The sequence below is a fragment of the Oncorhynchus mykiss genome, chromosome 19 (genome assembly GCF_057628025.1).
Source record: "Oncorhynchus mykiss isolate SJ-2025 chromosome 19, ASM5762802v1, whole genome shotgun sequence".
NCBI lineage: Eukaryota > Metazoa > Chordata > Actinopteri > Salmoniformes > Salmonidae > Oncorhynchus > Oncorhynchus mykiss.
The window spans coordinates 4,592,574-4,619,996 of NC_143040.1; the positions used below are offsets into that span (position 1 = coordinate 4,592,574).

The window sequence follows — 27,423 nt, forward strand, 5'->3', positions numbered from 1 at the left end:
ATGTACTGTGGTCTTAAATTACAAACTCTCCTATAAATTATTTAATATTCTAGCAAATGAAAGACCTCAATCCAGATTACATCATGAGGGCACAAAATGATCCATTCACAAGTAGGCCTTTGCCTTGACATTATCAGGACATGACAGGCATAATCACCAGTGCTACAATAACATATCACACACATCCGGGTTATCAGAAGACAAAATGTATCTCTGAGGCCTTGACTCATAAACAGACCCTACATTCTATAGCCATTCATCTGATAAGAACATGCAAATGTTGACAAATGTCCTTCTCAACACGAAACTTAATAGAAGAGCGAGTTAAAACACATTGAATTAATAAATATGTCCCTAAATTATTTTTAACATCAAGATCAGGGGAGAGCGCAAGAGATTTCCACATTTGAGAAATTCGCAGGGATCAGCACAGCCGGAGTGCAATGGCTGAGCCTCGCCCTGGGTGAACCGCCTTCGTGATCACGGTGTCTCCCTTACCAGGTAAGTATGAGTTGTACACGTTGGTAGAGGAGTACTCCTTCCAGGACAAAGGTGTTTGACTCACGGTTACCACTTCTACTACTGATAATACCACATCATATTGAACAGGGTTTAATGACGTTTACGAATACAGTTGCGGACAAGGCGAAGAAAAAAGCAATACATTTTGTTTTACTATATTATATCACGGACCGACTATTTTCCCATCAAGCAACACGGTAGAAATTCTAAATACATTGCATTTTTGGTCTAAATGTTGGTCTGGTAACACACAAGTAGGCGATGTACCAAAATGCTGAAATCACATTCGTGCACACAGCCAACCGAAAGACACCATTTATTTCTGGTGTTTTGTAGCGTTCCAGACGTTGTAGGAATAGTTTCATCACGCTTGTTTTCTGCTCTCAGTAAAATATGATTCCACCATCGACCACAGGGTGGCATACGACCCACAGATATGGAGGAGAAACAGTAGCCTACTACTTCATCAACAAGACACGGTAGTAGCTACAATGGGTGGTTTTTAATTAATTGTTTTATTTCACCAGGTAGGCTAGTTAGGAACAAGTTCTCATTTACAAACTGCGACCTGGCCAAGATAAAGCACAGCAGTGCGACAAAAACAACAACACAGAGTTACACGTAAACAAACGTAGTCAATAACACAGTAGAACATGAAAATAGAAAGATCTATGTACAGTGACATGGCCATACTCGTATTTGTAATTGTATCTGTAAATTGACAGGATGATACTCGCGATCAGGGTTAAACTGAAGTGTTTTAATATGCCTAAATACATTTTTGGCAGAATACCTCACTACACATTCTCACTGCAAAAAAAAAACCTGCAGAAATGTCTGTGGAATGGATCTGCATCTTGGAACAACAGAATCCATCTTATTGACTGATTTCATCAGGAAATAAGTGGACCAGGGACATGTCTGTGGCATGGTAATGGTTGACCAGGGAAATGTTTGTGGCATTGTAGACCAGGGACATGTCCGTGGAATGGTAATGGTTGACCAGGGAAATGTCTGTTGTCAAGGTAATGGTTGACCAGGGAAATGTCTGTGGAATGGTAATGTTTAACCAGGGAAATGTCTGTTGTCATGGTAATGGTTGACCAGGGAAATGTCTGTTTTCATGGTAATGGTTGACCAGGGAAATGTCTGTTGTCATGGTAATAGTTGACGAGGGAAATGTCTGTTGTCATGGTAATGTTTGACCAGGGACATGACTGTGGCATGGTAATGGTTGACCAGGGAAATGTCTGTTGTCATGGTAATGGTTGACCAGGGAAATGTCTGTTTTCATGGTAATAGTTGACCAGGGAAATTTCTGTGGCATTGTAATGGTTGACATGTACTGTGGTCTTAAATTACAAACTCTCCTATAAATTATTTAATATTCTAGCAAATGAAAGACCTCAATCCAGATTACATCATGAGGGCACAAAATGATCCATTCACAAGTAGGCCTTTGCCTTGACATTATCAGGACATGACAGGCATAATCACCAGTGCTACAATAACATATCACACACATCCGGGTTATCAGAAGACAAAATGTATCTCTGAGGCCTTAGTTGACTCATAAACAGACCCTACATTCTATAGCCATTCATCTGATAAGAACATGCAAATGTTGACAAATGTCCTTCTCAACACGAGACTCAATAGAAGAGCGAGTTAAAACACAGGTAATTAAATATGTCCCCAAATTATTTTTAACATCAAGATCAGGGGAGAGCGCGAACGCAGTCCCCCACTACCAGAAATTATGCAATCGAGATTTCCACATTTGAGAAATTCGCAGGGGTCAGCACAGCCGGAGTGCAATGGCTGAGCCTCGCCCTGGGTGAACCGCCTTCGTGATCACGGTGTCTCCCTTGCCAGGTAAGTATGAGTTGTACACGTTGGTAGAGGAGTACTCCTTCCAGGACAAAGGTGTTTGACTCACGGTTACCACTTCTACTACTGATAATACCACATCATATTGAACAGGGTTTAATGACGTTTACGAATACAGTTGCGGACAAGGCGAAGAAAAAAGCAATACATTTTGTTTTACTATATTATATCACGGACCGACTATTTTCCCATCAAGCAACACGGTAGAAATTCTAAATACATTGCATTTTTGGTCTAAATGTTGGTCTGGTAACACACAAGTAGGCGATGTACCAAAATGCTGAAATCACATTCGTGCACACAGCCAACCGAAAGACACCATTTATTTCTGGTGTTTTGTAGCGTTCCAGACGTTGTAGGAATAGTTTCATCACGCTTGTTTTCTGCTCTCAGTAAAATATGATTCCACCATCGACCACAGGGTGGCATACGACCCACAGATATGGAGGAGAAACAGTAGCCTACTACTTCATCAACAAGACACGGTAGTAGCTACAATGGGTGGTTTTTAATTAATTGTTTTATTTCACCAGGTAGGCTAGTTAGGAACAAGTTCTCATTTACAAACTGCGACCTGGCCAAGATAAAGCACAGCAGTGCGACAAAAACAACAACACAGAGTTACACGTAAACAAACGTAGTCAATAACACAGTAGAACATGAAAATAGAAAGATCTATGTACAGTGACATGGCCATACTCGTATTTGTAATTGTATCTGTAAATTGACAGGATGATACTCGCGATCAGGGTTAAACTGAAGTGTTTTAATATGCCTAAATACATTTTTGGCAGAATACCTCACTACACATTCTCACTGCAAAAAAAAAACCTGCAGAAATGTCTGTGGAATGGATCTGCATCTTGGAACAACAGAATCCATCTTATTGACTGATTTCATCAGGAAATAAGTGGACCAGGGACATGTCTGTGGCATGGTAATGGTTGACCAGGGAAATGTTTGTGGCATTGTAGACCAGGGACATGTCCGTGGAATGGTAATGGTTGACCAGGGAAATGTCTGTTGTCAAGGTAATGGTTGACCAGGGAAATGTCTGTGGAATGGTAATGTTTAACCAGGGAAATGTCTGTTGTCATGGTAATGGTTGACCAGGGAAATGTCTGTTTTCATGGTAATGGTTGACCAGGGAAATGTCTGTTGTCATGGTAATAGTTGACGAGGGAAATGTCTGTTGTCATGGTAATGTTTGACCAGGGACATGACTGTGGCATGGTAATGGTTGACCAGGGAAATGTCTGTTGTCATGGTAATGGTTGACCAGGGAAATGTCTGTTTTCATGGTAATAGTTGACCAGGGAAATTTCTGTGGCATTGTAATGGTTGACATGTACTGTGGTCTTAAATTACAAACTCTCCTATAAATTATTTAATATTCTAGCAAATGAAAGACCTCAATCCAGATTACATCATGAGGGCACAAAATGATCCATTCACAAGTAGGCCTTTGCCTTGACATTATCAGGACATGACAGGCATAATCACCAGTGCTACAATAACATATCACACACATCCGGGTTATCAGAAGACAAAATGTATCTCTGAGGCCTTAGTTGACTCATAAACAGACCCTACATTCTATAGCCATTCATCTGATAAGAACATGCAAATGTTGACAAATGTCCTTCTCAACACGAGACTCAATAGAAGAGCGAGTTAAAACACAGGTAATTAAATATGTCCCCAAATTATTTTTAACATCAAGATCAGGGGAGAGCGCGAACGCAGTCCCCCACTACCAGAAATTATGCAATCGAGATTTCCACATTTGAGAAATTCGCAGGGGTCAGCACAGCCGGAGTGCAATGGCTGAGCCTCGCCCTGGGTGAACCGCCTTCGTGATCACGGTGTCTCCCTTGCCAGGTAAGTATGAGTTGTACACGTTGGTAGAGGAGTACTCCTTCCAGGACAAAGGTGTTTGACTCACGGTTACCACTTCTACTACTGATAATACCACATCATATTGAACAGGGTTTAATGACGTTTACGAATACAGTTGCGGACAAGGCGAAGAAAAAAGCAATACATTTTGTTTTACTATATTATATCACGGACCGACTATTTTCCCATCAAGCAACACGGTAGAAATTCTAAATACATTGCATTTTTGGTCTAAATGTTGGTCTGGTAACACACAAGTAGGCGATGTACCAAAATGCTGAAATCACATTCGTGCACACAGCCAACCGAAAGACACCATTTATTTCTGGTGTTTTGTAGCGTTCCAGACGTTGTAGGAATAGTTTCATCACGCTTGTTTTCTGCTCTCAGTAAAATATGATTCCACCATCGACCACAGGGTGGCATACGACCCACAGATATGGAGGAGAAACAGTAGCCTACTACTTCATCAACAAGACACGGTAGTAGCTACAATGGGTGGTTTTTAATTAATTGTTTTATTTCACCAGGTAGGCTAGTTAGGAACAAGTTCTCATTTACAAACTGCGACCTGGCCAAGATAAAGCACAGCAGTGCGACAAAAACAACAACACAGAGTTACACGTAAACAAACGTAGTCAATAACACAGTAGAACATGAAAATAGAAAGATCTATGTACAGTGACATGGCCATACTCGTATTTGTAATTGTATCTGTAAATTGACAGGATGATACTCGCGATCAGGGTTAAACTGAAGTGTTTTAATATGCCTAAATACATTTTTGGCAGAATACCTCACTACACATTCTCACTGCAAAAAAAAAACCTGCAGAAATGTCTGTGGAATGGATCTGCATCTTGGAACAACAGAATCCATCTTATTGACTGATTTCATCAGGAAATAAGTGGACCAGGGACATGTCTGTGGCATGGTAATGGTTGACCAGGGAAATGTTTGTGGCATTGTAGACCAGGGACATGTCCGTGGAATGGTAATGGTTGACCAGGGAAATGTCTGTTGTCAAGGTAATGGTTGACCAGGGAAATGTCTGTGGAATGGTAATGTTTAACCAGGGAAATGTCTGTTGTCATGGTAATGGTTGACCAGGGAAATGTCTGTTTTCATGGTAATGGTTGACCAGGGAAATGTCTGTTGTCATGGTAATAGTTGACGAGGGAAATGTCTGTTGTCATGGTAATGTTTGACCAGGGACATGACTGTGGCATGGTAATGGTTGACCAGGGAAATGTCTGTTGTCATGGTAATGGTTGACCAGGGAAATGTCTGTTTTCATGGTAATAGTTGACCAGGGAAATTTCTGTGGCATTGTAATGGTTGACATGTACTGTGGTCTTAAATTACAAACTCTCCTATAAATTATTTAATATTCTAGCAAATGAAAGACCTCAATCCAGATTACATCATGAGGGCACAAAATGATCCATTCACAAGTAGGCCTTTGCCTTGACATTATCAGGACATGACAGGCATAATCACCAGTGCTACAATAACATATCACACACATCCGGGTTATCAGAAGACAAAATGTATCTCTGAGGCCTTAGTTGACTCATAAACAGACCCTACATTCTATAGCCATTCATCTGATAAGAACATGCAAATGTTGACAAATGTCCTTCTCAACACGAGACTCAATAGAAGAGCGAGTTAAAACACAGGTAATTAAATATGTCCCCAAATTATTTTTAACATCAAGATCAGGGGAGAGCGCGAACGCAGTCCCCCACTACCAGAAATTATGCAATCGAGATTTCCACATTTGAGAAATTCGCAGGGGTCAGCACAGCCGGAGTGCAATGGCTGAGCCTCGCCCTGGGTGAACCGCCTTCGTGATCACGGTGTCTCCCTTGCCAGGTAAGTATGAGTTGTACACGTTGGTAGAGGAGTACTCCTTCCAGGACAAAGGTGTTTGACTCACGGTTACCACTTCTACTACTGATAATACCACATCATATTGAACAGGGTTTAATGACGTTTACGAATACAGTTGCGGACAAGGCGAAGAAAAAAGCAATACATTTTGTTTTACTATATTATATCACGGGCCGACTATTTTCCCATCAAGCAACACGGTAGAAATTCTAAATACATTGCATTTTTGGTCTAAATGTTGGTCTGGTAACACACAAGTAGGCGATGTACCAAAATGCTGAAATCACATTCGTGCACACAGCCAACCGAAAGACACCATTTATTTCTGGTGTTTTGTAGCGTTCCAGACGTTGTAGGAATAGTTTCATCACGCTTGTTTTCTGCTCTCAGTAAAATATGATTCCACCATCGACCACAGGGTGGCATACGACCCACAGATATGGAGGAGAAACAGTAGCCTACTACTTCATCAACAAGACACGGTAGTAGCTACAATGGGTGGTTTTTAATTAATTGTTTTATTTCACCAGGTAGGCTAGTTAGGAACAAGTTCTCATTTACAAACTGCGACCTGGCCAAGATAAAGCACAGCAGTGCGACAAAAACAACAACACAGAGTTACACGTAAACAAACGTAGTCAATAACACAGTAGAACATGAAAATAGAAAGATCTATGTACAGTGACATGGCCATACTCGTATTTGTAATTGTATCTGTAAATTGACAGGATGATACTCGCGATCAGGGTTAAACTGAAGTGTTTTAATATGCCTAAATACATTTTTGGCAGAATACCTCACTACACATTCTCACTGCAAAAAAAGAAACCTGCAGAAATGTCTGTGGAATGGATCTGCATCTTGGAACAACAGAATCCATCTTATTGACTGATTTCATCAGGAAATAAGTGGACCAGGGACATGTCTGTTGTCAAGGTAATGGTTGACCAGGGAAATGTCTGTGGAATGGTAATGTTTGACCAGGGACATGACTGTGGCATGGTAATGGTTGACCAGGGAAATGCCTGTGGAATGGTAATGATTGACCAGGGAAATGTCTGTGGCATGGTTGACCAGGGAAATGTTTGTGGAATGGTAATGTTTGACCAGGGACATGACTGTGGCGTGGTAATGGTTGACCAGGGAAATGTCTGTGGCATGGTAATGGTTGACCAGGGAAATGTTTGTGGCATGGTAATGATTGACCAGGGAAATGTCTGTGGCATGGTAATGGTTGACCAGGGAAATGTCTGTGGCATGGTAATGGTTGAGCAGGGAAATGACTGTGGAATGGTAATGGTTGACCAGGGCAATGACTGTGGCATGGTAATGGTTGACATTTACTGTGGTCTTAAATGACAAACTGTCCTATAAATGATTTAATAATCTAGCAAATAAAATACCTCAATCCACATTACGTCCTGAGGGCACAAAATGATCCATTCACAAGTAGGCCTTTTCCTTGACATTATCAGGACATGACAGGCATAATCACCAGTGCTACAATAACATATCACACACATCCGGGTTATCAGAAGACAAAATGTATCTCTGAGGCCTTATTGACTCATAAACAGACCCTACATTCTATAGCCATTCATCTGATAAGAACATGCAAATGTTGACAAATGTCCTTCTCAACACGAGACTCAATAGAAGAGCGAGTTAAAACACAGGTAATTAAATACGTCCCTAAATTATTTTTAACATCAAGATCAGGGGAGAGCGCGAACGCATCGAGATTTCCACATTTGAGAAATTCGCAGGGGTCAGCACAGCCGGAGTGCAATGGCTGAGCCTCGCCCTGGGTGAACCGCCTTCGTGATCACGGTGTCTCCCTTGCCAGATAAGTATGAGTTGTACATGTTGGTAGAGGAGGACTCCTTCCAGGACAAAGGTGTTTGACTCACGGTTACCACTTCTACTACTGATAATACCACATCATATTGAACAGGGTTTAATGACGTTTACGAATACAATTGCGGACAAGGCGAAGAAAAAAGCAATACATTTTGTTTTACTATATTATATCACGGACCGACTATTTTCCCATCAAGCAACACGGTAGAAATTCTAAATACATTGCATTTTTGGTCTAAATGTTGGTCTGGTAACACACAAGTAGGCGATGTACCAAAATGCTGAAATCACATTCGTGCACACAGCCAACCGAAAGACACCATTTATTTCTGGTGTTTTGTAGCGTTCCAGACGTTGTAGGAATAGTTTCATCACGCTTGTTTTCTGCTCTCAGTAAAATATGATTCCACCATCGACCACAGGGTGGCGGCATACGACCCCCAGATATGGAGGAGAAACAGTAGCCTACTACTTCATCAACAAGACACGGTAGTAGCTACAATGGGTGGTTTTTAATTAATTGTTTTATTTCACCAGGTAGGCTAGTTGGGAACAAGTTCTCATTTACAAACTGCGACCTGGCCAAGATAAAGCACAGCAGTGCGACAAAAACAACAACACAGAGTTACACGTAAACAAACGTAGTCAATAACACAGTAGAACATGAAAATAGAAAGATCTATGTACAGTGACATGGCCATACTCGTATTTGTAATTGTATCTGTAAATTGACAGGATGATACTCGCGATCAGGGTTAAACTGAAGTGTTTTAATATGCCTAAATACATTTTTGGCAGAATACCTCACTACACATTCTCACTGCAAAAAAAGAAACCTGCAGAAATGTCTGTGGAATGGATCTGCATCTTGGAACAACAGAATCCATCTTATTGACTGATTTCATCAGGAAATAAGTGGACCAGGGACATGTCTGTAGTCAAGGTAATGGTTGACCAGGGAAATGTCTGTGGAATGGTAATGTTTGACCAGGGACATGACTGTGGCATGGTAATGGTTGACCAGGGAAATGCCTGTGGAATGGTAATGATTGACCAGGGAAATGTCTGTGGCATGGTTGACCAGGGAAATGTTTGTGGAATGGTAATGTTTGACCAGGGACATGACTGTGGCGTGGTAATGGTTGACCAGGGAAATGTCTGTGGCATGGTAATGGTTGACCAGGGAAATGTCTGTGGCATGGTAATGATTGACCAGGGAAATGTCTGTGGCATGGTAATGGTTGACCAGGGAAATGTCTGTGGCATGGTAATGGTTGAGCAGGGAAATGACTGTGGAATGGTAATGGTTGACCAGGGCAATGACTGTGGCATGGTAATGGTTGACATTTACTGTGGTCTTAAATGACAAACTGTCCTATAAATGATTTAATAATCTAGCAAATAAAATACCTCAATCCACATTACGTCCTGAGGGCACAAAATGATCCATTCACAAGTAGGCCTTTTCCTTGACATTATCAGGACATGACAGGCATAATCACCAGTGCTACAATAACATATCACACACATCCGGGTTATCAGAAGACAAAATGTATCTCTGAGGCCTTAGTTGACTCATAAACAGACCCTACATTCTATAGCCATTCATCTGATAAGAACATGCAAATGTTGACAAATGTCCTTCTCAACACGAGACTCAATAGAAGAGCGAGTTAAAACACAGGTAATTCATCGAGATTTCCACATTTGAGAAATTCGCAGGGGTCAGCACAGCCGGAGTGCAATGGCTGAGCCTCGCCCTGGGTGAACCGCCTTCGTGATCACGGTGTCTCCCTTGCCAGATAAGTATGAGTTGTACATGTTGGTAGAGGAGGACTCCTTCCAGGACAAAGGTGTTTGACTCACGGTTACCACTTCTACTACTGATAATACCACATCATATTGAACAGGGTTTAATGACGTTTACGAATACAATTGCGGACAAGGCGAAGAAAAAAGCAATACATTTTGTTTTACTATATTATATCACGGACCGACTATTTTCCCATCAAGCAACACGGTAGAAATTCTAAATACATTGCATTTTTGGTCTAAATGTTGGTCTGGTAACACACAAGTAGGCGATGTACCAAAATGCTGAAATCACATTCGTGCACACAGCCAACCGAAAGACACCATTTATTTCTGGTGTTTTGTAGCGTTCCAGACGTTGTAGGAATAGTTTCATCACGCTTGTTTTCTGCTCTCAGTAAAATATGATTCCACCATCGACCACAGGGTGGCGGCATACGACCCACAGATATGGAGGAGAAACAGTAGCCTACTACTTCATCAACAAGACACGGTAGTAGCTACAATGGGTGGTTTTTAATTAATTGTTTTATTTCACCAGGTAGGCTAGTTGGGAACAAGTTCTCATTTACAAACTGCGACCTGGCCAAGATAAAGCACAGCAGTGCGACAAAAACAACAACACAGAGTTACACGTAAACAAACGTAGTCAATAACACAGTAGAACATGAAAATAGAAAGATCTATGTACAGTGACATGGCCATACTCGTATTTGTAATTGTATCTGTAAATTGACAGGATGATACTCGCGATCAGGGTTAAACTGAAGTGTTTTAATATGCCTAAATACATTTTTGGCAGAATACCTCACTACACATTCTCACTGCAAAAAAAGAAACCTGCAGAAATGTCTGTGGAATGGATCTGCATCTTGGAACAACAGAATCCATCTTATTGACTGATTTCATCAGGAAATAAGTGGACCAGGGACATGTCTGTAGTCAAGGTAATGGTTGACCAGGGAAATGTCTGTGGAATGGTAATGTTTGACCAGGGACATGACTGTGGCATGGTAATGGTTGACCAGGGAAATGCCTGTGGAATGGTAATGATTGACCAGGGAAATGTCTGTGGCATGGTTGACCAGGGAAATGTTTGTGGAATGGTAATGTTTGACCAGGGACATGACTGTGGCGTGGTAATGGTTGACCAGGGAAATGTCTGTGGCATGGTAATGGTTGACCAGGGAAATGTCTGTGGCATGGTAATGATTGACCAGGGAAATGTCTGTGGCATGGTAATGGTTGACCAGGGAAATGTCTGTGGCATGGTAATGGTTGAGCAGGGAAATGACTGTGGAATGGTAATGGTTGACCAGGGCAATGACTGTGGCATGGTAATGGTTGACATTTACTGTGGTCTTAAATGACAAACTGTCCTATAAATGATTTAATAATCTAGCAAATAAAATACCTCAATCCACATTACGTCCTGAGGGCACAAAATGATCCATTCACAAGTAGGCCTTTTCCTTGACATTATCAGGACATGACAGGCATAATCACCAGTGCTACAATAACATATCACACACATCCGGGTTATCAGAAGACAAAATGTATCTCTGAGGCCTTAGTTGACTCATAAACAGACCCTACATTCTATAGCCATTCATCTGATAAGAACATGCAAATGTTGACAAATGTCCTTCTCAACACGAGACTCAATAGAAGAGCGAGTTAAAACACAGGTAATTAAATACGTCCCTAAATTATTTTTAACATCAAGATCAGGGGAGAGCGCGAACGCAGTCCCCCACTACCAGAAATTATGCAATCGAGATTTCCACATTTGAGAAATTCGCAGGGGTCAGCACAGCCGGAGTGCAATGGCTGAGCCTCGCCCTGGGTGAACCGCCTTCGTGATCACGGTGTCTCCCTTGCCAGGTAAGTATGAGTTGTACATGTTGGTAGAGGAGGACTCCTTCCAGGACAAAGGTGTTTGACTCACGGTTACCACTTCTACTACTGATAATACCACATCATATTGAACAGGGTTTAATGACGTTTACGAATACAATTGCGGACAAGGCGAAGAAAAAAGCAATACATTTTGTTTTACTATATTATATCACGGACCGACTATTTTCCCATCAAGCAACACGGTAGAAATTCTAAATACATTGCATTTTTGGTCTAAATGTTGGTCTGGTAACACACAAGTAGGCGATGTACCAAAATGCTGAAATCACATTCGTGCACACAGCCAACCGAAAGACACCATTTATTTCTGGTGTTTTGTAGCGTTCCAGACGTTGTAGGAATAGTTTCATCACGCTTGTTTTCTGCTCTCAGTAAAATATGATTCCACCATCGACCACAGGGTGGCGGCATACGACCCACAGATATGGAGGAGAAACAGTAGCCTACTACTTCATCAACAAGACACGGTAGTAGCTACAATGGGTGGTTTTTAATTAATTGTTTTATTTCACCAGGTAGGCTAGTTGGGAACAAGTTCTCATTTACAAACTGCGACCTGGCCAAGATAAAGCACAGCAGTGCGACAAAAACAACAACACAGAGTTACACGTAAACAAACGTAGTCAATAACACAGTAGAACATGAAAATAGAAAGATCTATGTACAGTGACATGGCCATACTCGTATTTGTAATTGTATCTGTAAATTGACAGGATGATACTCGCGATCAGGGTTAAACTGAAGTGTTTTAATATGCCTAAATACATTTTTGGCAGAATACCTCACTACACATTCTCACTGCAAAAAAAGAAACCTGCAGAAATGTCTGTGGAATGGATCTGCATCTTGGAACAACAGAATCCATCTTATTGACTGATTTCATCAGGAAATAAGTGGACCAGGGACATGTCTGTAGTCAAGGTAATGGTTGACCAGGGAAATGTCTGTGGAATGGTAATGTTTGACCAGGGACATGACTGTGGCATGGTAATGGTTGACCAGGGAAATGCCTGTGGAATGGTAATGATTGACCAGGGAAATGTCTGTGGCATGGTTGACCAGGGAAATGTTTGTGGAATGGTAATGTTTGACCAGGGACATGACTGTGGCGTGGTAATGGTTGACCAGGGAAATGTCTGTGGCATGGTAATGGTTGACCAGGGAAATGTCTGTGGCATGGTAATGATTGACCAGGGAAATGTCTGTGGCATGGTAATGGTTGACCAGGGAAATGTCTGTGGCATGGTAATGGTTGAGCAGGGAAATGACTGTGGAATGGTAATGGTTGACCAGGGCAATGACTGTGGCATGGTAATGGTTGACATTTACTGTGGTCTTAAATGACAAACTGTCCTATAAATGATTTAATAATCTAGCAAATAAAATACCTCAATCCACATTACGTCCTGAGGGCACAAAATGATCCATTCACAAGTAGGCCTTTTCCTTGACATTATCAGGACATGACAGGCATAATCACCAGTGCTACAATAACATATCACACACATCCGGGTTATCAGAAGACAAAATGTATCTCTGAGGCCTTAGTTGACTCATAAACAGACCCTACATTCTATAGCCATTCATCTGATAAGAACATGCAAATGTTGACAAATGTCCTTCTCAACACGAGACTCAATAGAAGAGCGAGTTAAAACACAGGTAATTAAATACGTCCCTAAATTATTTTTAACATCAAGATCAGGGGAGAGCGCGAACGCAGTCCCCCACTACCAGAAATTATGCAATCGAGATTTCCACATTTGAGAAATTCGCAGGGGTCAGCACAGCCGGAGTGCAATGGCTGAGCCTCGCCCTGGGTGAACCGCCTTCGTGATCACGGTGTCTCCCTTGCCAGGTAAGTATGAGTTGTACACGTTGGTAGAGGAGGACTCCTTCCAGGACAAAGGTGTTTGACTCACGGTTGCCACTTCTACTACTGATAATACCACATCATATTGAACAGGGTTTAATGACGTTTACGAATACAATTGCGGACAAGGCGAAGAAAAAAGCAATACATTTTGTTTTACTATATTATATCACGGACCGACTATTTTCCCATCAAGCAACACGGTAGAAATTCTAAATACATTGCATTTTTGGTCTAAATGTTGGTCTGGTAACACACAAGTAGGCGATGTACCAAAATGCTGAAATCACATTCGTGCACACAGCCAACCGAAAGACACCATTTATTTCTGGTGTTTTGTAGCGTTCCAGACGTTGTAGGAATAGTTTCATCACGCTTGTTTTCTGCTCTCAGTAAAATATGATTCCACCATCGACCACAGGGTGGCGGCATACGACCCACAGATATGGAGGAGAAACAGTAGCCTACTACTTCATCAACAAGACACGGTAGTAGCTACAATGGGTGGTTTTTAATTAATTGTTTTATTTCACCAGGTAGGCTAGTTGGGAACAAGTTCTCATTTACAAACTGCGACCTGGCCAAGATAAAGCACAGCAGTGCGACAAAAACAACAACACAGAGTTACACGTAAACAAACGTAGTCAATAACACAGTAGAACATGAAAATAGAAAGATCTATGTACAGTGACATGGCCATACTCGTATTTGTAATTGTATCTGTAAATTGACAGGATGATACTCGCGATCAGGGTTAAACTGAAGTGTTTTAATATGCCTAAATACATTTTTGGCAGAATACCTCACTACACATTCTCACTGCAAAAAAAGAAACCTGCAGAAATGTCTGTGGAATGGATCTGCATCTTGGAACAACAGAATCCATCTTATTGACTGATTTCATCAGGAAATAAGTGGACCAGGGACATGTCTGTAGTCAAGGTAATGGTTGACCAGGGAAATGTCTGTGGAATGGTAATGTTTGACCAGGGACATGACTGTGGCATGGTAATGGTTGACCAGGGAAATGCCTGTGGAATGGTAATGATTGACCAGGGAAATGTCTGTGGCATGGTTGACCAGGGAAATGTTTGTGGAATGGTAATGTTTGACCAGGGACATGACTGTGGCGTGGTAATGGTTGACCAGGGAAATGTCTGTGGCATGGTAATGGTTGACCAGGGAAATGTCTGTGGCATGGTAATGATTGACCAGGGAAATGTCTGTGGCATGGTAATGGTTGACCAGGGAAATGTCTGTGGCATGGTAATGGTTGAGCAGGGAAATGACTGTGGAATGGTAATGGTTGACCAGGGCAATGACTGTGGCATGGTAATGGTTGACATTTACTGTGGTCTTAAATGACAAACTGTCCTATAAATGATTTAATAATCTAGCAAATAAAATACCTCAATCCACATTACGTCCTGAGGGCACAAAATGATCCATTCACAAGTAGGCCTTTTCCTTGACATTATCAGGACATGACAGGCATAATCACCAGTGCTACAATAACATATCACACACATCCGGGTTATCAGAAGACAAAATGTATCTCTGAGGCCTTAGTTGACTCATAAACAGACCCTACATTCTATAGCCATTCATCTGATAAGAACATGCAAATGTTGACAAATGTCCTTCTCAACACGAGACTCAATAGAAGAGCGAGTTAAAACACAGGTAATTAAATACGTCCCTAAATTATTTTTAACATCAAGATCAGGGGAGAGCGCGAACGCAGTCCCCCACTACCAGAAATTATGCAATCGAGATTTCCACATTTGAGAAATTCGCAGGGGTCAGCACAGCCGGAGTGCAATGGCTGAGCCTCGCCCTGGGTGAACCGCCTTCGTGATCACGGTGTCTCCCTTGCCAGGTAAGTATGAGTTGTACACGTTGGTAGAGGAGGACTCCTTCCAGGACAAAGGTGTTTGACTCACGGTTACCACTTCTACTACTGATAATACCACATCATATTGAACAGGGTTTAATGACGTTTACGAATACAATTGCGGACAAGGCGAAGAAAAAAGCAATACATTTTGTTTTACTATATTATATCACGGACCGACTATTTTCCCATCAAGCAACACGGTAGAAATTCTAAATACATTGCATTTTTGGTCTAAATGTTGGTCTGGTAACACACAAGTAGGCGATGTACCAAAATGCTGAAATCACATTCGTGCACACAGCCAACCGAAAGACACCATTTATTTCTGGTGTTTTGTAGCGTTCCAGACGTTGTAGGAATAGTTTCATCACGCTTGTTTTCTGCTCTCAGTAAAATATGATTCCACCATCGACCACAGGGTGGCGGCATACGACCCACAGATATGGAGGAGAAACAGTAGCCTACTACTTCATCAACAAGACACGGTAGTAGCTACAATGGGTGGTTTTTAATTAATTGTTTTATTTCACCAGGTAGGCTAGTTGGGAACAAGTTCTCATTTACAAACTGCGACCTGGCCAAGATAAAGCACAGCAGTGCGACAAAAACAACAACACAGAGTTACACGTAAACAAACGTAGTCAATAACACAGTAGAACATGAAAATAGAAAGATCTATGTACAGTGACATGGCCATACTCGTATTTGTAATTGTATCTGTAAATTGACAGGATGATACTCGCGATCAGGGTTAAACTGAAGTGTTTTAATATGCCTAAATACATTTTTGGCAGAATACCTCACTACACATTCTCACTGCAAAAAAAGAAACCTGCAGAAATGTCTGTGGAATGGATCTGCATCTTGGAACAACAGAATCCATCTTATTGACTGATTTCATCAGGAAATAAGTGGACCAGGGACATGTCTGTAGTCAAGGTAATGGTTGACCAGGGAAATGTCTGTGGAATGGTAATGTTTGACCAGGGACATGACTGTGGCATGGTAATGGTTGACCAGGGAAATGCCTGTGGAATGGTAATGATTGACCAGGGAAATGTCTGTGGCATGGTTGACCAGGGAAATGTTTGTGGAATGGTAATGTTTGACCAGGGACATGACTGTGGCGTGGTAATGGTTGACCAGGGAAATGTCTGTGGCATGGTAATGGTTGACCAGGGAAATGTCTGTGGCATGGTAATGATTGACCAGGGAAATGTCTGTGGCATGGTAATGGTTGACCAGGGAAATGTCTGTGGCATGGTAATGGTTGAGCAGGGAAATGACTGTGGAATGGTAATGGTTGACCAGGGCAATGACTGTGGCATGGTAATGGTTGACATTTACTGTGGTCTTAAATGACAAACTGTCCTATAAATGATTTAATAATCTAGCAAATAAAATACCTCAATCCACATTACGTCCTGAGGGCACAAAATGATCCATTCACAAGTAGGCCTTTTCCTTGACATTATCAGGACATGACAGGCATAATCACCAGTGCTACAATAACATATCACACACATCCGGGTTATCAGAAGACAAAATGTATCTCTGAGGCCTTAGTTGACTCATAAACAGACCCTACATTCTATAGCCATTCATCTGATAAGAACATGCAAATGTTGACAAATGTCCTTCTCAACACGAGACTCAATAGAAGAGCGAGTTAAAACACAGGTAATTAAATACGTCCCTAAATTATTTTTAACATCAAGATCAGGGGAGAGCGCGAACGCAGTCCCCCACTACCAGAAATTATGCAATCGAGATTTCCACATTTGAGAAATTCGCAGGGGTCAGCACAGCCGGAGTGCAATGGCTGAGCCTCGCCCTGGGTGAACCGCCTTCGTGATCACGGTGTCTCCCTTGCCAGGTAAGTATGAGTTGTACACGTTGGTAGAGGAGGACTCCTTCCAGGACAAAGGTGTTTGACTCACGGTTACCACTTCTACTACTGATAATACCACATCATATTGAACAGGGTTTAATGACGTTTACGAATACAATTGCGGACAAGGCGAAGAAAAAAGCAATACATTTTGTTTTACTATATTATATCACGGACCGACTATTTTCCCATCAAGCAACACGGTAGAAATTCTAAATACATTGCATTTTTGGTCTAAATGTTGGTCTGGTAACACACAAGTAGGCGATGTACCAAAATGCTGAAATCACATTCGTGCACACAGCCAACCGAAAGACACCATTTATTTCTGGTGTTTTGTAGCGTTCCAGACGTTGTAGGAATAGTTTCATCACGCTTGTTTTCTGCTCTCAGTAAAATATGATTCCACCATCGACCACAGGGTGGCGGCATACGACCCACAGATATGGAGGAGAAACAGTAGCCTACTACTTCATCAACAAGACACGGTAGTAGCTACAATGGGTGGTTTTTAATTAATTGTTTTATTTCACCAGGTAGGCTAGTTGGGAACAAGTTCTCATTTACAAACTGCGACCTGGCCAAGATAAAGCACAGCAGTGCGACAAAAACAACAACACAGAGTTACACGTAAACAAACGTAGTCAATAACACAGTAGAACATGAAAATAGAAAGATCTATGTACAGTGACATGGCCATACTCGTATTTGTAATTGTATCTGTAAATTGACAGGATGATACTCGCGATCAGGGTTAAACTGAAGTGTTTTAATATGCCTAAATACATTTTTGGCAGAATACCTCACTACACATTCTCACTGCAAAAAAAGAAACCTGCAGAAATGTCTGTGGAATGGATCTGCATCTTGGAACAACAGAATCCATCTTATTGACTGATTTCATCAGGAAATAAGTGGACCAGGGACATGTCTGTAGTCAAGGTAATGGTTGACCAGGGAAATGTCTGTGGAATGGTAATGTTTGACCAGGGACATGACTGTGGCATGGTAATGGTTGACCAGGGAAATGCCTGTGGAATGGTAATGATTGACCAGGGAAATGTCTGTGGCATGGTTGACCAGGGAAATGTTTGTGGAATGGTAATGTTTGACCAGGGACATGACTGTGGCGTGGTAATGGTTGACCAGGGAAATGTCTGTGGCATGGTAATGGTTGACCAGGGAAATGTCTGTGGCATGGTAATGATTGACCAGGGAAATGTCTGTGGCATGGTAATGGTTGACCAGGGAAATGTCTGTGGCATGGTAATGGTTGAGCAGGGAAATGACTGTGGAATGGTAATGGTTGACCAGGGCAATGACTGTGGCATGGTAATGGTTGACATTTACTGTGGTCTTAAATGACAAACTGTCCTATAAATGATTTAATAATCTAGCAAATAAAATACCTCAATCCACATTACGTCCTGAGGGCACAAAATGATCCATTCACAAGTAGGCCTTTTCCTTGACATTATCAGGACATGACAGGCATAATCACCAGTGCTACAATAACATATCACACACATCCGGGTTATCAGAAGACAAAATGTATCTCTGAGGCCTTAGTTGACTCATAAACAGACCCTACATTCTATAGCCATTCATCTGATAAGAACATGCAAATGTTGACAAATGTCCTTCTCAACACGAGACTCAATAGAAGAGCGAGTTAAAACACAGGTAATTAAATACGTCCCTAAATTATTTTTAACATCAAGATCAGGGGAGAGCGCGAACGCAGTCCCCCACTAACAGAAATTATGCAATCGAGATTTCCACATTTGAGAAATTCACAGGGGTCAGCACAGCCGGAGTGCAATGGCTGAGCCTCGCCCTGGGTGAACCGCCTTCGTGATCACGGTGTCTCTCTTGCCAGGTAAGTATGAGTTGAACACGTTGGTAGAGGAGGACTCCTTCCAGGACAAAGGTGTTTGACTCACGGTTACCACTTCTACTACTGATAATACCACATCATATTGAACAGGGTTTAATGACGTTTACGAATACAATTGCGGACAAGGCGAAGAAAAAAGCAATACATTTTGTTTTACTATATTATATCACGGACCGACTATTTTCCCATCAAGCAACACGGTAGAAATTCTAAATACATTGCATTTTTGGTCTAAATGTTGGTCTGGTAACACACAAGTAGGCGATGTACCAAAATGCTGAAATCACATTCGTGCACACAGCCAACCGAAAGACACCATTTATTTCTGGTGTTTTGTAGCGTTCCAGACGTTGTAGGAATAGTTTCATCACGCTTGTTTTCTGCTCTCAGTAAAATATGATTCCACCATCGACCACAGGGTGGCGGCATACGACCCACAGATATGGAGGAGAAACAGTAGCCTACTACTTCATCAACAAGACACGGTAGTAGCTACAATGGGTGGTTTTTAATTAATTGTTTTATTTCACCAGGTAGGCTAGTTGGGAACAAGTTCTCATTTACAAACTGCGACCTGGCCAAGATAAAGCACAGCAGTGCGACAAAAACAACAACACAGAGTTACACGTAAACAAACGTAGTCAATAACACAGTAGAACATGAAAATAGAAAGATCTATGTACAGTGACATGGCCATACTCGTATTTGTAATTGTATCTGTAAATTGACAGGATGATACTCGCGATCAGGGTTAAACTGAAGTGTTTTAATATGCCTAAATACATTTTTGGCAGAATACCTCACTACACATTCTCACTGCAAAAAAAGAAACCTGCAGAAATGTCTGTGGAATGGATCTGCATCTTGGAACAACAGAATCCATCTTATTGACTGATTTCATCAGGAAATAAGTGGACCAGGGACATGTCTGTTGTCAAGGTAATGGTTGACCAGGGAAATGTCTGTGGAATGGTAATGTTTGACCAGGGACATGACTGTGGCATGGTAATGGTTGACCAGGGAAATGCCTGTGGAATGGTAATGATTGACCAGGGAAATGTCTGTGGCATGGTTGACCAGGGAAATGTTTGTGGAATGGTAATGTTTGACCAGGGACATGACTGTGGCGTGGTAATGGTTGACCAGGGAAATGTCTGTGGCATGGTAATGGTTGACCAGGGAAATGTTTGTGGCATGGTAATGATTGACCAGGGAAATGTCTGTGGCATGGTAATGGTTGACCAGGGAAATGTCTGTGGCATGGTAATGGTTGAGCAGGGAAATGACTGTGGAATGGTAATGGTTGACCAGGGCAATGACTGTGGCATGGTAATGGTTGACATTTACTGTGGTCTTAAATGACAAACTGTCCTATAAATGATTTAATAATCTAGCAAATAAAATACCTCAATCCACATTACGTCCTGAGGGCACAAAATGATCCATTCACAAGTAGGCCTTTTCCTTGACATTATCAGGACATGACAGGCATAATCACCAGTGCTACAATAACATATCACACACATCCGGGTTATCAGAAGACAAAATGTATCTCTGAGGCCTTAGTTGACTCATAAACAGACCCTACATTCTATAGCCATTCATCTGATAAGAACATGCAAATGTTGACAAATGTCCTTCTCAACACGAGACTCAATAGAAGAGCGAGTTAAAACACAGGTAATTAAATACGTCCCTAAATTATTTTTAACATCAAGATCAGGGGAGAGCGCGAACGCAGTCCCCCACTACCAGAAATTATGCAATCGAGATTTCCACATTTGAGAAATTCGCAGGGGTCAGCACAGCCGGAGTGCAATGGCTGAGCCTCGCCCTGGGTGAACCGCCTTCGTGATCACGGTGTCTCCCTTGCCAGGTAAGTATGAGTTGTACACGTTGGTAGAGGAGGACTCCTTCCAGGACAAAGGTGTTTGACTCACGGTTACCACTTCTACTACTGATAATACCACATCATATTGAACAGGGTTTAATGACGTTTACGAATACAATTGCGGACAAGGCGAAGAAAAAAGCAATACATTTTGTTTTACTATATTATATCACGGACCGACTATTTTCCCATCAAGCAACACGGTAGAAATTCTAAATACATTGCATTTTTGGTCTAAATGTTGGTCTGGTAACACACAAGTAGGCGATGTACCAAAATGCTGAAATCACATTCGTGCACACAGCCAACCGAAAGACACCATTTATTTCTGGTGTTTTGTAGCGTTCCAGACGTTGTAGGAATAGTTTCATCACGCTTGTTTTCTGCTCTCAGTAAAATATGATTCCACCATCGACCACAGGGTGGCGGCATACGACCCACAGATATGGAGGAGAAACAGTAGCCTACTACTTCATCAACAAGACACGGTAGTAGCTACAATGGGTGGTTTTTAATTAATTGTTTTATTTCACCAGGTAGGCTAGTTGGGAACAAGTTCTCATTTACAAACTGCGACCTGGCCAAGATAAAGCACAGCAGTGCGACAAAAACAACAACACAGAGTTACACGTAAACAAACGTAGTCAATAACACAGTAGAACATGAAAATAGAAAGATCTATGTACAGTGACATGGCCATACTCGTATTTGTAATTGTATCTGTAAATTGACAGGATGATACTCGCGATCAGGGTTAAACTGAAGTGTTTTAATATGCCTAAATACATTTTTGGCAGAATACCTCACTACACATTCTCACTGCAAAAAAAGAAACCTGCAGAAATGTCTGTGGAATGGATCTGCATCTTGGAACAACAGAATCCATCTTATTGACTGATTTCATCAGGAAATAAGTGGACCAGGGACATGTCTGTAGTCAAGGTAATGGTTGACCAGGGAAATGTCTGTGGAATGGTAATGTTTGACCAGGGACATGACTGTGGCATGGTAATGGTTGACCAGGGAAATGCCTGTGGAATGGTAATGATTGACCAGGGAAATGTCTGTGGCATGGTTGACCAGGGAAATGTTTGTGGAATGGTAATGTTTGACCAGGGACATGACTGTGGCGTGGTAATGGTTGACCAGGGAAATGTCTGTGGCATGGTAATGGTTGACCAGGGAAATGTCTGTGGCATGGTAATGATTGACCAGGGAAATGTCTGTGGCATGGTAATGGTTGACCAGGGAAATGTCTGTGGCATGGTAATGGTTGAGCAGGGAAATGACTGTGGAATGGTAATGGTTGACCAGGGCAATGACTGTGGCATGGTAATGGTTGACATTTACTGTGGTCTTAAATGACAAACTGTCCTATAAATGATTTAATAATCTAGCAAATAAAATACCTCAATCCACATTACGTCCTGAGGGCACAAAATGATCCATTCACAAGTAGGCCTTTTCCTTGACATTATCAGGACATGACAGGCATAATCACCAGTGCTACAATAACATATCACACACATCCGGGTTATCAGAAGACAAAATGTATCTCTGAGGCCTTAGTTGACTCATAAACAGACCCTACATTCTATAGCCATTCATCTGATAAGAACATGCAAATGTTGACAAATGTCCTTCTCAACACGAGACTCAATAGAAGAGCGAGTTAAAACACAGGTAATTAAATACGTCCCTAAATTATTTTTAACATCAAGATCAGGGGAGAGCGCGAACGCAGTCCCCCACTACCAGAAATTATGCAATCGAGATTTCCACATTTGAGAAATTCGCAGGGGTCAGCACAGCCGGAGTGCAATGGCTGAGCCTCGCCCTGGGTGAACCGCCTTCGTGATCACGGTGTCTCCCTTGCCAGGTAAGTATGAGTTGTACACGTTGGTAGAGGAGGACTCCTTCCAGGACAAAGGTGTTTGACTCACGGTTACCACTTCTACTACTGATAATACCACATCATATTGAACAGGGTTTAATGACGTTTACGAATACAATTGCGGACAAGGCGAAGAAAAAAGCAATACATTTTGTTTTACTATATTATATCACGGACCGACTATTTTCCCATCAAGCAACACGGTAGAAATTCTAAATACATTGCATTTTTGGTCTAAATGTTGGTCTGGTAACACACAAGTAGGCGATGTACCAAAATGCTGAAATCACATTCGTGCACACAGCCAACCGAAAGACACCATTTATTTCTGGTGTTTTGTAGCGTTCCAGACGTTGTAGGAATAGTTTCATCACGCTTGTTTTCTGCTCTCAGTAAAATATGATTCCACCATCGACCACAGGGTGGCGGCATACGACCCACAGATATGGAGGAGAAACAGTAGCCTACTACTTCATCAACAAGACACGGTAGTAGCTACAATGGGTGGTTTTTAATTAATTGTTTTATTTCACCAGGTAGGCTAGTTGGGAACAAGTTCTCATTTACAAACTGCGACCTGGCCAAGATAAAGCACAGCAGTGCGACAAAAACAACAACACAGAGTTACACGTAAACAAACGTAGTCAATAACACAGTAGAACATGAAAATAGAAAGATCTATGTACAGTGACATGGCCATACTCGTATTTGTAATTGTATCTGTAAATTGACAGGATGATACTCGCGATCAGGGTTAAACTGAAGTGTTTTAATATGCCTAAATACATTTTTGGCAGAATACCTCACTACACATTCTCACTGCAAAAAAAGAAACCTGCAGAAATGTCTGTGGAATGGATCTGCATCTTGGAACAACAGAATCCATCTTATTGACTGATTTCATCAGGAAATAAGTGGACCAGGGACATGTCTGTTGTCAAGGTAATGGTTGACCAGGGAAATGTCTGTGGAATGGTAATGTTTGACCAGGGACATGACTGTGGCATGGTAATGGTTGACCAGGGAAATGCCTGTGGAATGGTAATGATTGACCAGGGAAATGTCTGTGGCATGGTTGACCAGGGAAATGTTTGTGGAATGGTAATGTTTGACCAGGGACATGACTGTGGCGTGGTAATGGTTGACCAGGGAAATGTCTGTGGCATGGTAATGGTTGACCAGGGAAATGTTTGTGGCATGGTAATGATTGACCAGGGAAATGTCTGTGGCATGGTAATGGTTGACCAGGGAAATGTCTGTGGCATGGTAATGGTTGAGCAGGGAAATGACTGTGGAATGGTAATGGTTGACCAGGGCAATGACTGTGGCATGGTAATGGTTGACATTTACTGTGGTCTTAAATGACAAACTGTCCTATAAATGATTTAATAATCTAGCAAATAAAATACCTCAATCCACATTACGTCCTGAGGGCACAAAATGATCCATTCACAAGTAGGCCTTTTCCTTGACATTATCAGGACATGACAGGCATAATCACCAGTGCTACAATAACATATCACACACATCCGGGTTATCAGAAGACAAAATGTATCTCTGAGGCCTTAGTTGACTCATAAACAGACCCTACATTCTATAGCCATTCATCTGATAAGAACATGCAAATGTTGACAAATGTCCTTCTCAACACGAGACTCAATAGAAGAGCGAGTTAAAACACAGGTAATTAAATACGTCCCTAAATTATTTTTAACATCAAGATCAGGGGAGAGCGCGAACGCAGTCCCCCACTACCAGAAATTATGCAATCGAGATTTCCACATTTGAGAAATTCGCAGGGGTCAGCACAGCCGGAGTGCAATGGCTGAGCCTCGCCCTGGGTGAACCGCCTTCGTGATCACGGTGTCTCCCTTGCCAGGTAAGTATGAGTTGTACACGTTGGTAGAGGAGGACTCCTTCCAGGACAAAGGTGTTTGACTCACGGTTACCACTTCTACTACTGATAATACCACATCATATTGAACAGGGTTTAATGACGTTTACGAATACAATTGCGGACAAGGCGAAGAAAAAAGCAATACATTTTGTTTTACTATATTATATCACGGACCGACTATTTTCCCATCAAGCAACACGGTAGAAATTCTAAATACATTGCATTTTTGGTCTAAATGTTGGTCTGGTAACACACAAGTAGGCGATGTACCAAAATGCTGAAATCACATTCGTGCACACAGCCAACCGAAAGACACCATTTATTTCTGGTGTTTTGTAGCGTTCCAGACGTTGTAGGAATAGTTTCATCACGCTTGTTTTCTGCTCTCAGTAAAATATGATTCCACCATCGACCACAGGGTGGCGGCATACGACCCACAGATATGGAGGAGAAACAGTAGCCTACTACTTCATCAACAAGACACGGTAGTAGCTACAATGGGTGGTTTTTAATTAATTGTTTTATTTCACCAGGTAGGCTAGTTGGGAACAAGTTCTCATTTACAAACTGCGACCTGGCCAAGATAAAGCACAGCAGTGCGACAAAAACAACAACACAGAGTTACACGTAAACAAACGTAGTCAATAACACAGTAGAACATGAAAATAGAAAGATCTATGTACAGTGACATGGCCATACTCGTATTTGTAATTGTATCTGTAAATTGACAGGATGATACTCGCGATCAGGGTTAAACTGAAGTGTTTTAATATGCCTAAATACATTTTTGGCAGAATACCTCACTACACATTCTCACTGCAAAAAAAGAAACCTGCAGAAATGTCTGTGGAATGGATCTGCATCTTGGAACAACAGAATCCATCTTATTGACTGATTTCATCAGGAAATAAGTGGACCAGGGACATGTCTGTAGTCAAGGTAATGGTTGACCAGGGAAATGTCTGTGGAATGGTAATGTTTGACCAGGGACATGACTGTGGCATGGTAATGGTTGACCAGGGAAATGCCTGTGGAATGGTAATGATTGACCAGGGAAATGTCTGTGGCATGGTTGACCAGGGAAATGTTTGTGGAATGGTAATGTTTGACCAGGGACATGACTGTGGCGTGGTAATGGTTGACCAGGGAAATGTCTGTGGCATGGTAATGGTTGACCAGGGAAATGTTTGTGGCATGGTAATGATTGACCAGGGAAATGTCTGTGGCATGGTAATGGTTGACCAGGGAAATGTCTGTGGCATGGTAATGGTTGAGCAGGGAAATGACTGTGGAATGGTAATGGTTGACCAGGGCAATGACTGTGGCATGGTAATGGTTGACATTTACTGTGGTCTTAAATGACAAACTGTCCTATAAATTATTTAATAATCTAGCAAATAAAATACCTCAATCCACATTACGTCCTGAGGGCACAAAATGATCCATTCACAAGTAGGCCTTTTCCTTGACATTATCAGGACATGACAGGCATAATCACCAGTGCTACAATAACATATCACACACATCCGGGTTATCAGAAGACAAAATGTATCTCTGAGGCCTTAGTTGACTCATAAACAGACCCTACATTCTATAGCCATTCATCTGATAAGAACATGCAAATGTTGACAAATGTCCTTCTCAACACGAGACTCAATAGAAGAGCGAGTTAAAACACAGGTAATTAAATACGTCCCTAAATTATTTTTAACATCAAGATCAGGGGAGAGCGCGAACGCAGTCCCCCACTACCAGAAATTATGCAATCGAGATTTCCACATTTGAGAAATTCGCAGGGGTCAGCACAGCCGGAGTGCAATGGCTGAGCCTCGCCCTGGGTGAACCGCCTTCGTGATCACGGTGTCTCCCTTGCCAGGTAAGTATGAGTTGTACACGTTGGTAGAGGAGGACTCCTTCCAGGACAAAGGTGTTTGACTCACGGTTACCACTTCTACTACTGATAATACCACATCATATTGAACAGGGTTTAATGACGTTTACGAATACAATTGCGGACAAGGCGAAGAAAAAAGCAATACATTTTGTTTTACTATATTATATCACGGACCGACTATTTTCCCATCAAGCAACACGGTAGAAATTCTAAATACATTGCATTTTTGGTCTAAATGTTGGTCTGGTAACACACAAATAGGCGATGTACCAAAATGCTGAAATCACATTCGTGCACACAGCCAACCGAAAGACACCATTTATTTCTGGTGTTTTGTAGCGTTCCAGACGTTGTAGGAATAGTTTCATCACGCTTGTTTTCTGCTCTCAGTAAAATATGATTCCACCATCGACCACAGGGTGGCGGCATACGACCCACAGATATGGAGGAGAAACAGTAGCCTACTACTTCATCAACAAGACACGGTAGT

The 27,423-nt window shown here is 41.7% G+C and overlaps 13 non-coding genes and 2 pseudogenes across 13 annotated transcripts; all 15 read right to left on the reverse strand.

The window, feature by feature from the left end:
* Nucleotides 1–383: 383 nt before the first annotated feature.
* LOC149974694 (U1 spliceosomal RNA) lies at nucleotides 384–509 on the reverse strand (annotated as a pseudogene).
* A 1,732-nt stretch (nucleotides 510–2,241) lies between these two features.
* Nucleotides 2,242–2,405, reverse strand: LOC149974695 (U1 spliceosomal RNA). The gene has a single exon (XR_016489167.1). It is a non-coding gene; the product is annotated as a U1 spliceosomal RNA (small nuclear RNA).
* A 1,732-nt stretch (nucleotides 2,406–4,137) lies between these two features.
* On the reverse strand, nucleotides 4,138–4,301 carry LOC149974696 (U1 spliceosomal RNA). Its single transcript, XR_016489170.1, has one exon. It is a non-coding gene; the product is annotated as a U1 spliceosomal RNA (small nuclear RNA).
* A 1,732-nt stretch (nucleotides 4,302–6,033) lies between these two features.
* LOC149974697 (U1 spliceosomal RNA) lies at nucleotides 6,034–6,197 on the reverse strand. Its single transcript, XR_016489172.1, has one exon. It is a non-coding gene; the product is annotated as a U1 spliceosomal RNA (small nuclear RNA).
* Nucleotides 6,198–7,936: 1,739 nt separating this feature from the next.
* LOC149974698 (U1 spliceosomal RNA) lies at nucleotides 7,937–8,061 on the reverse strand (annotated as a pseudogene).
* A 1,653-nt stretch (nucleotides 8,062–9,714) lies between these two features.
* Nucleotides 9,715–9,877, reverse strand: LOC149974699 (U1 spliceosomal RNA). The gene has a single exon (XR_016489165.1). It is a non-coding gene; the product is annotated as a U1 spliceosomal RNA (small nuclear RNA).
* Nucleotides 9,878–11,607: 1,730 nt separating this feature from the next.
* Nucleotides 11,608–11,771, reverse strand: LOC149974700 (U1 spliceosomal RNA). Its single transcript, XR_016489173.1, has one exon. It is a non-coding gene; the product is annotated as a U1 spliceosomal RNA (small nuclear RNA).
* Nucleotides 11,772–13,501: 1,730 nt separating this feature from the next.
* On the reverse strand, nucleotides 13,502–13,665 carry LOC149974701 (U1 spliceosomal RNA). Its single transcript, XR_016489175.1, has one exon. It is a non-coding gene; the product is annotated as a U1 spliceosomal RNA (small nuclear RNA).
* A 1,730-nt stretch (nucleotides 13,666–15,395) lies between these two features.
* On the reverse strand, nucleotides 15,396–15,559 carry LOC149974702 (U1 spliceosomal RNA). The gene has a single exon (XR_016489177.1). It is a non-coding gene; the product is annotated as a U1 spliceosomal RNA (small nuclear RNA).
* A 1,730-nt stretch (nucleotides 15,560–17,289) lies between these two features.
* LOC149974703 (U1 spliceosomal RNA) lies at nucleotides 17,290–17,453 on the reverse strand. Its single transcript, XR_016489178.1, has one exon. It is a non-coding gene; the product is annotated as a U1 spliceosomal RNA (small nuclear RNA).
* A 1,730-nt stretch (nucleotides 17,454–19,183) lies between these two features.
* On the reverse strand, nucleotides 19,184–19,347 carry LOC149974704 (U1 spliceosomal RNA). The gene has a single exon (XR_016489154.1). It is a non-coding gene; the product is annotated as a U1 spliceosomal RNA (small nuclear RNA).
* A 1,730-nt stretch (nucleotides 19,348–21,077) lies between these two features.
* On the reverse strand, nucleotides 21,078–21,241 carry LOC149974705 (U1 spliceosomal RNA). The gene has a single exon (XR_016489179.1). It is a non-coding gene; the product is annotated as a U1 spliceosomal RNA (small nuclear RNA).
* A 1,730-nt stretch (nucleotides 21,242–22,971) lies between these two features.
* LOC149974706 (U1 spliceosomal RNA) lies at nucleotides 22,972–23,135 on the reverse strand. The gene has a single exon (XR_016489180.1). It is a non-coding gene; the product is annotated as a U1 spliceosomal RNA (small nuclear RNA).
* A 1,730-nt stretch (nucleotides 23,136–24,865) lies between these two features.
* On the reverse strand, nucleotides 24,866–25,029 carry LOC149974707 (U1 spliceosomal RNA). Its single transcript, XR_016489181.1, has one exon. It is a non-coding gene; the product is annotated as a U1 spliceosomal RNA (small nuclear RNA).
* Nucleotides 25,030–26,759: 1,730 nt separating this feature from the next.
* LOC149974708 (U1 spliceosomal RNA) lies at nucleotides 26,760–26,923 on the reverse strand. Its single transcript, XR_016489182.1, has one exon. It is a non-coding gene; the product is annotated as a U1 spliceosomal RNA (small nuclear RNA).
* Between the last annotated feature and the right edge of the window lie 500 nt (nucleotides 26,924–27,423).